The 10,615-nt window shown below is 32.5% G+C and overlaps 1 protein-coding gene across 3 annotated transcripts in view; it reads left to right on the top strand.

Moving 5' to 3' along the window:
• SLC17A8 (solute carrier family 17 member 8) overlaps positions 1–10,615 on the top strand; it is a 136,022-nt gene that overhangs the window by 978 nt on the left and 124,429 nt on the right. The gene's annotated exons all lie outside the window — the stretch shown is intronic.

Genomic DNA, 10,615 nt, shown 5'->3' with positions numbered 1-10,615 from the left:
ATATATATATATATATATATATATATATATATATATATATATTGTGTGGCATATATTTTATATATATATATATATATATATATATATATGCCACAAAATTATAATAATTAATAATAATGTGTAAAGGCATCTGTGCCCCAATAATTTACAATAAAGACTTATTTTAGCACCCCATATACACACATAGATGCATAGGTTGAATAATATCTGTAGTTTACCAGTCAGAGGAAACATTTTACTAATCAGGGGAGAAAAAAGTTTTATCCCAGTCAATGTTGATTATATGAAAAATCCTAATTACTTCCTAGTTTAGTGCAATGTCTTACTAGTCAAGAACTAGTGGAAATGTCCATTTATCTATCTATCTAATCTATCAGAAATCTTACGTATTAGTCTAGGTTGTCCACTTTGCAAATTTATTACATCCAGTTAAGTTTCAAATCTGTTGAAAACATTAACTAGATAAATAAAACCAGATAATAGCATGCATTGCACTGCAATTCATATGTTGTTGCTTTACTCTATATTTACTAGGTAAAATGCAAAGATAAATATCAATAAATAAAATGTTTTCCAATGTAATGTGTTTTTATCTTACCTTGTAATAACTTAGAAATGTATAGTAGCGCTCATCTCAAGTTGGAGCATAGTAGGTTGAGAAGTATTTTGCAAAAAGTATTTTGTTGATTCGTGGAACAGACTTCCAGTAGAGGTGGTAAGGACACATACTGTAAGGAAATTACAGAATACATAGGATACACATAAGAATTAATTAAGCTTCCACTACAGAAAGGAATGTGATTAGCCTTATGGTTCTTATCTATGTTTCAGCCATAATATAAATAATGTACGCTAATGAAGATGCCACATTACACTGAGCCATTTATTTTCGTGCCTGTGAATCAGAGGTATAGTACGGATGCTATATTCTATAAGGGGAGAGGTTTCTTTTTTAGTAGGAAGACCTCCAAAACCACTGCAATTCTAAGTAGACTAAAACCAGAGCATATAAATGATTATTATTATTATTCCTTTTTACTACTATCTCACACATGCTTGATGAAAAGTATTGCTAGTGGTAGATTAATTTATTGTTTTGTGTTATATACCGGTATTATGGACCTCATCATTTGTACTTAGTAATGTAAACTCACAGGACGGTTATTACATTTTTATAGATACACTTGTATGAACAATGTTCTCATTTATTCTTATACCCTCTCAAACCTAGTTACTAACGTGTGTAAGTCCTCCCACAATTTTACACAATAGACTCCTTTGCATAACATAAGACTTGGAAAGAAAACAACTCTATGGTACCAGTAACAGTCTTGTAATTTTAATGCCAAATGGATTCAAAACATTTCATGTTTAAACCAAATCATTCAAAAACCCTGAAATAACTTATTTATTTTATATTTTCAAATGCACATTAAAGTCATAAGAACTTCCCCATGCTCAGCGTGGAACAAGGATTCACATCAATTAAAAGCACTTTTACATCCAGTTTTTTTCAGATAACGCACCGTGATCTGTAGAATTTTGCCCTCTTCATATGACATTTATAGGCTGTTTGTAAAGTTTATTTTTTTTCAATGTAAAAGTTTGTGCACATTCTCAGCTCACTTTTAAATAAAGCTATTTTTTAGTGCAAAGTTAAAAATATAACTCAAATCCCATTTTTAAAATTTGTCATTTGTGCTCAAATTAAATATCAGCTAGAGAGGTGAAAAGAGAATTCTGTAACCCATAATTGCTGCAGATACCAATTAGTTTGTTAAGGCAATTTGTAGCATTTTGTAAAAACATATGTTACAAGACACAGATTTTACACAAAACTTAAAGGGTTAATATTTAATATGTTAGTTATAAAATTATCCAAAACTATATGAAATTATTAATTGCTGCCAAGAATTGTTATAAATGGTGATGTGAAAAAAACTGCATTTAAAGGGACAGTCTAGGCCAAAATAAACGTTCATGATTCAGATAGAGCATGTAATTTTAAACAATTTTCCAATTTACTTTTATCACCAATTTTGCTTTGTTCTCTTGGTATTCTTAGTTGAAAGCTTAACCTAGGAGGTTCATATGCTAATTTCTTAGACCTTGAAGCCCACCTCTTTCAGATTGCATTTCAACAGTTTTTCACCACTAGAGGGTGTTAGTTCACATATTTCATATCGATAACACTGTGCTCGTGCACGTGAATATATCTGGGAGCAGGCACTGATTGGCTAGACTGCAAGTCTGTCAAAAGAACTGAAAAAAGGGGCAGTTTGCAGAGGCTTAGATACAAGATAATCACACAGGTCAAAAGTATATTATTATAACTGTGTTGGTTATGCAAAACTACGAAATGGGTAATAAAGGGATTATCTATCTTTTAAAACAATAATAATTCTGGTGTAGACTGTCCCTTTAACTACATATGATACTTAAAGGGACAGTAAAGTAAAAATTAAACTTTCACGGTTTGGATAGAACATACAATTTTAAACAACTTTCTAATTTACTTCCATTATCAAATTTGCTTTGTTCGCTTGGCATCCTTTGTTGAAAAGTAAATCTAGGTAGCTAGGAACTCAGGAGTGTGCACGTCTTTTTACTCTATGGCAGCAATGATTGCAACAATTTATAATACTGCTAAATACAATGTTGCAAAACACTGCTGCCATAGAGTATTAAAGATATGTGCACACCCCTAACCTCCTATGAATCTTTACTCTTCAACAAAGTATACCAACAAAGCAAAGCTAATTTGATATTAGTAGTAAACTGGAAAGTGTTTACAATTGTATGCTCTATCTGATTCATAAGAATTTAATTCTGGCTTTACCATCCCTTTAAGGTTGTTTCTGTAGTCATAGTTCTGTTTCCTCTGTATGAATTGAAGGGACATATTATGTAGTAGCCCTGTCTATAAACTGTACAGTACTTTAATGTATATAAATAAACTGTGTGTATATATATATATATATATATAAATATATACGTCATTGGAAACATACCTAGGTAGTATCAGGAGCAGCAATTCACTACTAGAAGCTTGCTGGTGATTGGTGACTGCATATATGTGCCTCATGTGATTGGTTCACCAGATGTGTTTAGTTAGGACCCAGTGGTGCATTGGTGATCTTAAGATGACTTGGCATGGTTAGACCTTTGGTTAATTTTAAAAATGTCCACCAATTGCCCCCAAAATAAAGTATAGTGTTGCTTTTTAAAATAAAAAAGTAGCATTTTTTTTTTTTTAAATAATAACTGCACAAAGCAGCTTAAAGTGAGCAGATGTGGGGGGTTAGAAAAAAAAAGGCACTGAAAAGTGCTTTTACATTGCGGTCTATGGAGACTGTGTTATTGCTTATATACATATATATTTATGTGTTGATATGTGTATATACACATATAAAGACATAAATATATATTCATATACATATATATTTACATAATAAATAGAGGAGGAAAAGTTTGTGGCTTATCTGGCAGGCAATAGAATTGATTTTGAGACCCCCAAGAGGAGGAGATAAGTTTCAGATCTTATGCTGCCAAGATATCTATTGGATCTACAAATAGTCTGGTCCCCAATGGATTAAATTCCGAGTTCAATATTATTAACTATTGGCACAGGTAAACACTGTGAATTATGGGTACTATGTTAATGTATTAGACCATATATGTATACATAGATATACTTTTATATATTTGTAGTATGTAGGCTCTATGCATTTAACGCATTCTACCAGTTGTTCAAGGTATACTCTATGAAGTATAATCATTTAGGGTGATTATTTACAATCATCTATGATTGTTTTCCAATCTTGCCTTTTGTTTTTAGAATTTCTTAAACATAGGAGGACCCCTTTACATACATAACATTGGGGGATTGCTCTATATATAGATAAATGTGTATTATTTTGAGGAAATTGTCCTATTAGGTATATTAGGTATATTATCATTATCGGTTATTTGTAGAGCGCCAACAGATTCCGCAGTCCTAACTCCTCTATCAATATAGTAACATGATATCATTTAATATCACTAGTATGTGGAGTATCAACTAAGTTATTAATGTATGCATACTCATGTAAATTAATCTGGTCTGTGTGAATAATATTTTCTTTATATATATAGTTTATCTTGTTCCTTAAAATTGCATATTATTTGTATTTTTTCATGTATTTTTGCATATGTGTATTTAAGGCTACTACTTATCCCTAGAAATTATTAGCTAATGTGTGTCAGCTGATGGATATCTGTTCCAAAAATCAGTATATCATATGATACTATTATTCATTTAGTCACATCTGTCCACCAAAGGGTTAAACAGGATACTCATTGCTATGCAACAATGATATTGCTTTTAATTTCACACATGTGTGTGATATGTCTATGATTACGGTCTAAACGACCGAAACCGGTCAAACTATTTGTTCCTATTCTACCTATTTTTACAGCTTGTTGCTGTTTTTGTTTTAATGGATCTACAATAAAAGTTTGCTTTTATTGTTTACGAATAAGCCTGGACTGCTGCTTTGGATTATTTTCTCCTTCATATATATTTACACTTAGCTGCCCATCGCTGCGCGACTTACCCCATTCGCTGCGCTAGGTTCTCATGCCGTTTCTCACGCTCTTGTGTGTGCAAAGCTTCCATGCATTTTTGTGCTCCACTTGTAATCTGCCTCATAGTATTTTATTATTTCAGTATTGCTTGCATATAACTAATTAGAGCATATTCCTTTTAAATGTTTATATCCCTTTAAGCACAGCATGCTTTGCTCTTTAGTTGTAAACTTTATATTCTTGTACACATTGATCTCTTCTCCCATTAATAACAAAATATAGTAATTATTAGCCTTGATTAATATTTTCATTTTGTATGGGCATGAGATAAATACAACACCATAAATACATAGAACAATACCATAAATAAATACAACACCAAAAATAAATACATACAATGATACCACAACTGTACTTATAAGTAGACTTGTGCTTGGTAGAAAAATGTGTCAATTTAATAATGTCCATGAAGGTTTCCATTGTGCTCCCTTAACCAATCACAATGAAAGAATTAATGACATAAGTCAACAAATGACAACAAATTAATTTCCTAATTTGATTCTTTTTAGGACACTACACCCATCAGTAATTTCGGTTTATATTCTAATATTACAGTTTACATTTATTTGAAACAGGAAGCCAGGTTTGTAAGCCTGTCTCACACCTGACTCACACCTGTCTCACAACTCTATAAACACAATAATCTTTAATCTATGTTTACCTTGAGAAAAACGCACATTGCATGTTGTTTAGTTATTATATAGAAACACCTAACAGAGTCAAGGAATGTTCACTTGACCAGTTGAACACAATGTTACAGTAATGCAAATAGGTAAAAGTAGACTCGTGAATCCTGGATTTCATATGAACCCTCATTAATAACATGGGATTGACTGATACACTTACTTCAGACAGCAAAATAAAACATTTATATCACTAGGAGGGCACAGATCGGTCTCCATTACCTTTAACAGTGAAGTTTTTAATAAAAGCATTTATAGATAGTAATCTACAGTATTTGAAAAGGACATACCTAGAATGAGACACAGAGGATATCATTCACTTGTCTAATTAGTTGCTAATTAATTTAGAGGACTTGGCATACAAAATTAAATAATTTACTTAAATACGTAAAGTCCTATGAATTAAATATTTGTTAAAAAAAAGTCAGAGGAACCCTAGGTATCAAATTATAACCAACGGTTTGCTCATCTATAACATTAAAATGAATTAATATTTTACCCAAACTCTCACCAATAATCTTTGCATGCAACTCAAAAGTACCCATCTATCAATTTGACAGGTGGGAATATCACTAGAGTGTGGAAGGTTTCAGATAAATCATGCAATGCATTCTCTGCAGATTTAAATTTATGACTTGAAATAGGTTCTAAATTAAACCTGTAAAGAATGAAGGTGCAATGAGTTAAAAACAATCACTAACCAAAATGCTGCCGTGCCTTTAGCTGGGAGGAACTCCTCCTCCTCCTTCCTCCTTTTTAACAAAGTTAATTATCATTTATGCCTGAATGCAAAAAGAGACCACATTAGATAGCAATAACATTTACTAATGATTTGACAAAGCTGCCTGTCATATTTACACAGGATTACTTAAATTACACAGATGGATAGTAACTGGTCTTTTAAAAAAGATGGAAGGTGAAACCAGGAATTTCACAGATTTTTTAGTTTTGATTAAGATGCTGCAGCCAATCAGCATTAAAGAAACAGTAAACACAATAGATTTGCATAATCAACAAATGCAAGATAACAAGACAATACAATAGCACTTATTCTGAATTAAAAAAGGGTAGTAGATTTTTTTATAACAAATTTCAAAGTTATGTAGATTTCCACTCCCCCTGTACCATGTGATCAGCCAATCACAAATGCATATACATATAGTCTGTGACTTCTTGCACATGCTCAGTAGGAGCTGGTGACGCAAAAAGTGTAAATATAAAAGACTGCACATTTTTTTTAATGGAAGAAAATTAGAAAGTTGTTTAAAATTACATGCTGTATCTGAATCATGAATAATTTAATTTAACCTGAGTGTCCCTTTAAGGGCTAGATTACGAGTGGACCACACACGTTAACAATGCTACATGGAGGATTTTTGCATGCGTCAGGTTGCGCTTGTATTACAAGTTGAAAGCCAGATTCATGCAAAAAGTTAAATTTCAAATATCGCAAACACGTTAATTTGTTCTCCCATAGACTTCAATAGAGTACCCATACTTGCGTGCTAACCCGACTACATTTCAAATTCCAATATTCTTCACATAGAATATATTCTATTTATTCTTAAACAGATATATATATATATATATATATATATATATATATATATATATGTTGATTTTTTGTAAAATATATATCTATACTTATATATATATATATATATATATGTATTTACATATACTGTATATGTATATAATATATAATTAATTCTAAACCGCTCTAAAGCTATAGTAAACTACATGTCCTCTAATTCCTGCCCCTTACAGCGAATTGTTGGCATGAAAAAGGTGCACAGAGATGGTCAATTCCTTGAAATGAAGGCCAAATTCTTAACTTATTGGCCTCCCATGGCCAGCAAATATATATGGCTTAAAGGTTATAATACCTTTCTTACAGTCATTTCCTTTTAAATCAGCTCTTATGTTCAGTGATCCATTAATTGGCAAGTGTTGAGCTTATAATTATAAACATTCCTTTGTAAATCAATAACCAGCAAAGTTACATGTCTGTTACAAGGAGGGATTTGGTCAATCAATAGATGATGGTAAAATTTTACTCCTTTCACCGTGCGGACCCCCCGCATTTCATATCGGTTACTGGGAGTTTACTCACTCAGCGTGTAATGTTACTTTATCCTTCCCCTTCACAATGCAAATTACCGACAGCTGTTGTTGCTATTGGAAATGAAGACAGCCTTATGTCGCAGAGTGCTTCAAACTTCAGCCTCCTGTCTTTCTTGTGCAGTCTCGTATGTCAGCTCTACTTGCCTTTCACTTGGGATACAAAAACTTTTCTTTGTGCCGATAGGGACAAACTTATCAAGGTTATATGTATGTCCGCGACCAGAGCAAATGCCAAGCTACGCGCGTTTCACCCTCTTTGGCTGAGGGCTTCTTCTGGCAGATATTGTTGTGATGTCATCAGGAACATGCTTTTTATTTGTTTTTGTAACTCCTCCTGTTACTTCACATGTGTTTCTTTCAGCCAGGTTAAATATTTTACTTATACAAGCGATTGCTTAGCTTATACACTTCCTAAGAAAACGTACATATTTTTCAGGGCATAATGCAGAATTAATAATAATTAATTTCTATATTATGACATTTAGTATATTTATGAAAATGTATCAATCACTATTTAGTACAGTGGTCTCAAAGTACAGGCCCTGGGGCCATATGCGGCCCCAAGATAGTTTCATGTGGCCCTCCCTTGTTTAAGGTAAACCATTAATTTGGGCTGTCAATTTTTTTTAGGGTTCTAAGAGGTGTAGCTAGTTGATGTTCTATTTAGGCACTCAAAAGATAAATATAAAGACAAGAGTCCAGTGTAGACTCCCACCATGCACTGTTTGGATACATGTTACTTTTGACATTGTTATACAGTTCCAGAATGATCACTTCACTTGGCACTCACAAGATAAATATAGACAACAGTGTATGTCTGTTGTGGGCTACAACCCCCACCATGCACTACTACTTAGGTAAATGTCACTTCCAGTTCCTAGTATATCTAGCACTTTACTCAGTTCAAGCTGCCCCCATGAGCGCAGAACACTTGGCCAGTGGCTCCCAGGTACATTGAGTTTGATACCCCTGATTTAGACTATACAAGATTTCTGAAGTAGGAAGCCAAAATGGAGGAAACTTAAAGAGGCAGAGTTATTTTGTAATAAAAAGTCTTCCCCCCCCATATCTAAATTGGAGTTAAAGTTTTGCTTTTAAAATTTGATTACACAACTAATTATATGACAAGTTCAGAATCTGACATGTCAAACACAGAAGGAAAGGAAAATACATTTTCGTAGGAGAGGAAGGAGAAGGGATTTTTTAGGAGCTACTCAGAAAGACCAAAAAGACAAAGAAGGGGAGGGAGGAAACACAAAAGATTCAAATCAAGGAAACAGGAGATACCCCTTGAGAAATCAAAGGAAGGAGAAGTAAACAAAGTAATTGAAAGTATGAAGGTAGTGAATGACTCTAAAATAGAAAAGGGTTAAACATTTGCACCCACTAATGTATGTGATAAATTTACTATAACAAAAGATTTGAACCTCTTTTTTTCAGGAAATTAGCTTTAAGAAAAATATATCATGATGAAAAGAAATCTGTATCTATGGACCTTCAAGATAAATTATTACTAAAGCAATTTGAAGATACAGCAATTTGAACATATAGGTTATAGTAATCTGGCAAACAGGTCCAAATTTATGCCATCACTGACTACATTTCCGTGTATATACAACTTTGTCAAGTTAGTAGAAAAAGACATAGAATCAATACATTTGGAAAAAAAAATTTAAACAGCTTTGAAATAATTAAAAAATAATAAAGGAATAACAATTTAAAATTCATACAAAGGCGGGAATCTAGTAGTGATGGACACGAAAGACTATGAGTGTAATAGACAGGTGTAATAGACTTCTTAAAAATGACCCAACATCCATTTATAAGGATGAATTAGAAGCAATAATTAAACAGGCTCATGAAAACAAATTAATAAACAAAAAAGAAAAGGAATTAATTTCGGGTATTGGCTCTTTAACAGAAACAATATCTGAGTATATTGACTATTGCCTAAGAACCTTTTTAACATCCCTTTCCTCTTATGTACAAGACTCTCTAGATGTTTTGAGAAGATTGGATGGGATAACATTAAATGACAATACTTTACTGGTTACTATTGATGTTGAGGTCCTGTATTCCACAATACCCCATGAAAAAGGAAAAAGAGTAATGGAAAAACATTTTAGGAAAAAAAAGGTACAAAGTACCAAGCCCATACAAAATTTGTAATACAATTGTTAGAATTTCTCTTAAAAAATAACTATTTTTTGTTCAATAAAAAGATGTATGAACAGATCTTGGGGACAGCGATATGAACATGTTGTGCCCCAACATATGCATGCCTTTTCTTGGGGTCTTGGGAAATTGAAAGGGTTTACAACTCAGAAGAAAATGTATTTAGTTTGTGGATTCGGTTTATAGACGATATCCTGATGTTATGGGAAGGGTCAAGTGATGAACTAAAGGAATTCATAACAAAATTGAATGAGAATGACTATAATTTGAATTTCACCTATGAATATAGTGAGGTATAACTGACCTTCCTTGACCTCAGGATATTGAAAATAGGAAATAAACTAAACACTGCAACCCACAGGATACACACAAGACCCTTTGAAGAATGCATATAATAGAACATTACATACAAGCAGAGAGATGCTATTATATAGAAATCAATTGAAAGATGATGATAATATTTAGGATTTGTAACAATATATAATAATAAATGGGATGATTTAAAACAACCCTGAGTAAACATTGGCATGTTTTAACAATTGATACTGTCTTAGCAAACATAATAGGGGTGAGACCAAACTTGACTGCAAGGAGAGCTCCTAGCTTAAGAGATAAATTAGTTTCAAGTCATTATACTCGTAAGGAACTCAACTGGATACATACACTCTCAGAAAGGAGTGGTAACTTTAAATGTAAAAAATGTTTGGTTTGCAAAAACCTATTGGTTGGGGAAAGTTTCACTGACAATGATGGTAAGAGAAGAATTATAAAAGGGCACATAACATGCAGATCTGAAGGGGTAATCTATATGTTAACCTGTAGTTGCCAGATGTATTATATTGGCAAAACGTACAGAGAATTACACAAGAGGATAAAAGAACATAAAAGAGACATAAAAAACAAACTAATTAAAACTAGTAGTGTGGCACGGCACTTTTTATATCACCATAAGAGTAATAAAAATGAGCTTAAATTTAGAGGGTTAGAAAAAATTGATCTAAAAGGAA

This window comes from Bombina bombina, chromosome 6 (genome assembly GCF_027579735.1).
Source record: "Bombina bombina isolate aBomBom1 chromosome 6, aBomBom1.pri, whole genome shotgun sequence".
NCBI lineage: Eukaryota > Metazoa > Chordata > Amphibia > Anura > Bombinatoridae > Bombina > Bombina bombina.
The sequence above is the reverse complement of the archived record's forward strand: the minus strand, read 5'-3'. Positions and strand labels throughout refer to the sequence as shown.